The sequence below is a fragment of the Sapajus apella genome, unplaced genomic scaffold, assembly GCF_009761245.1.
Source record: "Sapajus apella isolate SASKATOON/1434 unplaced genomic scaffold, GSC_monkey_1.0 scaffold49, whole genome shotgun sequence".
Classification (NCBI taxonomy): Eukaryota; Metazoa; Chordata; class Mammalia; order Primates; family Cebidae; genus Sapajus; species Sapajus apella.
The window spans coordinates 6406570-6411104 of NW_022436989.1; positions in this window are offsets into that span (position 1 = coordinate 6406570).

Sequence of the window (4535 nt, forward strand, 5' to 3'; positions counted from 1 at the left end):
GGCAAAACAGCCAGCCAGCATTAAATGGCAGTATTAAACTCATATATATCAATATTAATCCTAAATTTAAATGGACTAAATGCCCCAATCAAAAGACACAGACAGACAAATTGGATAAAAAGCCAAAACCCCATCAGTACGCTGCATCCAGACCCATCTCACATGCAAGGATACACAAAGACTCAAAACAAAGGGATGGAGAAAGATTTATCAACCAAATGGAAAGCCAGAAAAAAAAAGTAAGAGTTGCAATTCTCATCTCTGATAAAATAGACTTTAAAGCAACAAAGACCAAAAGAGACAAAGAATGACATTACATAATGGTAAAAGGATCAATGCAACAAGAAAAGCTAACGATCCTAAATATATATGTACCCAATACAGGAGCACCCAGATACATAAGGCAAGTTCTTAATGACTTACAAAGAGACTTAGACTCCCACATAATAATAGTGGGAGACTTTAACACTACATCGTCAATATTTGACAGATCAACGAGACAGAAAATTAACAAGGATATCCAGGACTTGAACTCAGACCTGAAATAAGTAAACTTAATAAACATTTATGGAACTCTCCACCCCAAATCCACAAAACATACATTTTTCTCAGTATCACATCACACCTATTCTAAAAGTGACCACAAAATTGGAAGTAAATCACTCCTCAGCAATTGCATAGCATTTCACAGGCTTAAATGAAATATTGGTTGGCTGCTTGTTTGTTATTTTCCTCCCTTATTCCTTCCTGTCTCCATTGTTAAGCACATTTATTGGCATAAAAGAGGTTTTTAATACCCATTTTTAGACTGCATTCTAGCCTGGGCAATAGAGCAAGGCTCCCATTCTCTCTCCCTCTTTCTCTTCCTCTTTCTTTTTCTCTTTTGTTCTTTTCTTTCTTTCTATTTTCTTTCTTTTTCTTTCTTTTTTCTCTTAAAGTAAATAAATAAATAAATGGGGCAAGAGGAAACTTTCAGGGGTGAGCAAATCCATCACCTCTGAAAGTTTCCTCATGCTCCTTTTAATACTCCCTACCACCTAAAAAAAAAAAAAAAAAAAAAAAAAAAAAAAAAAAAGAAATGAGGACATATCAGGCCGGGCGCGGTGGCTCATGCCTGTAATCCCAGCACTTTGGGAGGCCGAGGCGGGTGGATCACGAGGTCAAGAGATCGAGACCATCCTGGTCAACATGGTGAAACCCCGTCTCTACTAAAAATACAAAACATTAGCTGGGCATGGTGGCATGTGCCTATAATCCCAGCTACTCAGGAGGCTGAGGCAGGAGAATTGCCTGAACCCAGGAGGCGGAGGTTGCGGTGAGCCGAGATCGCGCCATTGCACTCCAGCCTGGGTAACAAGAGGGAAACTCCGTTTCAAAAAAAAAAAAAAAGAAAAGAAATGAGGACATATCTTAATCACTGTTAGGGACCAGCTGCCTCAGAAAACCCCCTCTGCACAAGGTAGCTGACCCCTTCCCCCACTCTGCTTGCTCTGCAGCTGCATTCGGGATGCCAGACGAGCCTGATCACAGCCTATCCCAGCTCCAGGGAGGACAGGGAAAACAAATGTTTGTTATCCATACTTGTAAATTCCTGCCTGACACATATCTGTAAACAATCCTTGTTTCTCTTTTTAAAACTGCTGCGACAAAAGTCGCAGGATGATGTATTGCAGGTCTATTACAAGTTGTCAAACTATCTCTGTGCCTGTTACCAGCGGATAGACGACCTCAGTCCCGAAACTCCCTTAAGCCCGTCTCACCCCATATAAACCCCTTGTTTTGTAAGCTGGGGGCTGCCCCCTCTGAGGGTTACAGAGCAGCCTGGCAGGTTAATAAAACCTGCTTGCCTGACTTTGGGTCTATTCTCCGTTCTCTCAGCCACCCTCACAACCACATCTATCAGATGTCTGATCTTAAAACTGGGTTGTCTTTCAGGCTTTAAGGAGCAGTGGCCCTGCAAAGGAGGGAGAGGTGGCAGCAGGGCCCAAGAACAAAGGTCAGAGGACAGGGAGAAGAACCCAACAACGTGGTGTCTTGAAATCAGAAAGAGGGTTTTCAGAATGGGCACGGTGGCTCACGCCTGTAATCCCAACACTTTGAGAGGCCAAGGTGGGAGGATCCCTTGAGGCCAGGAGTTCCAGACAAGCCTGGGAAACACAGCAAGACTTTGCCTCTACAAAAAATAAAAAAATTAACTAGGTGTGGTGGTGCATGCCGGTGGTCCCAGTTGCTTGGGAGGCTGAGGTGGGAGGATAGCTTGGGCCCAGAAGGTCGAGGCTGTGATGAGCTATGACTGTGGCGTGCACTCCAGCCTGGGCAACAGAGTGAAATTCTGTCTCAAACAAATAAGGAGGAGGAGTAGGAAGAAGAGGAGGAGGAAGAGGAAGAAGAGGAGGAGAAGGAGGAGAAGGAGGAAAAAAGAGAAAGAAAGAAAGAAAGAAAGAGAGAGAGAGAAAGAAAGAAAGAAAGAAAGAAAGAAAGAAGAAAGAAAAGAAAGAAAGAAAGAAAGAAAGAAAGAAAGAAAGAAAAAGAAAAAGAAAGAAAGAAAGAAAGAAAAGAAAAGAAAAGAAGGAAGGAAATAAATGGGCTGGATGCAGCGACTCAAGCCTGTACTCTCAATACTTTGGGAAGCTAAGGTGGGAGGATCACTTAAGCCCAGGAGTTCGAGACCAGCCTGGGCAATATAGTGAGACCCTTGTCTCTAAAAAAACCTTTTTTTGAAAAGGAGAAAGGGGCCAATTCCAAATGTTGAAGGATCAAAGATGAAATAACAAGGTAAGGACTAGAAAGAGTGCTTGTGTATGTGATTGCTGACCTGCCAGGAGCATTGCATGAGTGTTGGTACAGACTCCAGATAGGAGGGGTTGAAGGAGTGAAGAGGCGGTGAGCTGAGCCTGAGCGGAAAGCGTGAGCTGGGGCAGCCCTTTCAAAAGGTTCCAGGAAGTACAAGCAGAGTGGGCCGGGCTCTGAGCTCCACAAGCATGAGTGAGGTGAGAAAACCCCCATTTGCTGAGCTCCAGCTGAGTCACCCCATGTGTATGAGCGCATCATATGGATTTCCTCATTTCATCCTCTCACAGCCCTGTGAGGCTACCAGAAACAAATAATACAAATTTCAAAGAAGCTTGCTTTCTTTTGTTTTATATTTTATATTTGAAATGGAGTCTTGCTCTGTTTCCCAGGCTGGAGTGCAATAGTATCATCTCGGCTCACTGCAACCTCTGCCTCCTGGGTTCAAGTGATTCTTTTGCCTCAGACTCCCAGGTAGCTGGGATTATAGGTGCCTGCTGCCATACCGGCTCTAATTTTTGTATTTTTAGTAGAGACGGGGTTTCACCCTGTTGGCCAGGCTGGTCTCGAACTCCTGATCTTAAGTGATCCACCCACCGCAGCCTCCCAAAGTGCTGGGATTATAGGCCTTAGCCTCCGAGCGCAGACTGTTAGCATCTGTTGTAGAGACAGGGCTCTCACTCTGTTGTCCAGACCAGTCTCTAACGCCTGTCTTGAAGCAATCTTCTCAGCTCAGCCTCCCCAAGTGCTAGGAGTAGAGGCGTGAGCCGCTGCACCCACCCAGTTTTTTGTTTATTAAAATATTAGTAGGCTGGATATGGTGGCTCATGCCTGTAATCCCAGCACTTTGGGAGGCTGAGGGAGCAGGGTCATTTGAGTCCAGGAGAAGGAGAAGGCCAGCGTAGGCAACATAGGGAGACCCCAACTCTACAAATAATTTTGAAAATCAGGCAGGCATGGTAGTGTGAGCCTACGGTCTCAGCTACTTGGGAGGCCGAGGCAGGAGGATCACCTGAGCCCTGAAGGTTGATGCTGCAGTGGGCTGTGATCATCCCACAGCACTCCAGCTGGGCAACAGAGTGAGACCCTGTCTCAAAAACACAACAAAACCAAAAAGAAATTAAAATATCGATAGATAGACCTCCTAATGAAGCGAGGGCACTCTTCTGCAGCTGTTCTCCACAGGACTGTTCCCATTTCCTTCCCCGTAATCCATGTAGCATCCACAGTACATGGCTTTGGTCACCTCCCAGCCACCTAGGTCCCACTCCATTGCCAGACGAGCGCTGGCCGGGAGGATGATGTGGTCAGACGACACCCCAGACACTGCTCCCCTGAAAATGGCTTTCAACCCAAAAGAAAAGAAAAGAAAAGCCTGGGTACGGGTGCTCACACCTGTAATCCCAGCACTTTGGGAGGCCGAGGCAGGTGGATCACAAGGTCAGGAGTTCCAGATCAGCCTGGCCAATATGGTGAAACTCCATCTCTACTAAAAATACAAAAATTAGCTGAGTGTGGTGGCGGATGCCCATAATCCCAGCTACTTAGGAGGCTGAGGCAAGGGAATTTCTTGAACCCAGGAGGCAGAGGTTGCAGTGAGCCAAGATCGTGCCACTACACTCCAGCCTGGTAACAGAGCAAGACTCTCTCTCAAAAAAAAAAAGAAAAAGAAAAGAAAAGAAAAAAATGATCCAGACCAGGCGTGGTGGCTCATGCCTGGAATCCCAGCACTTTGGGAGGCCGAG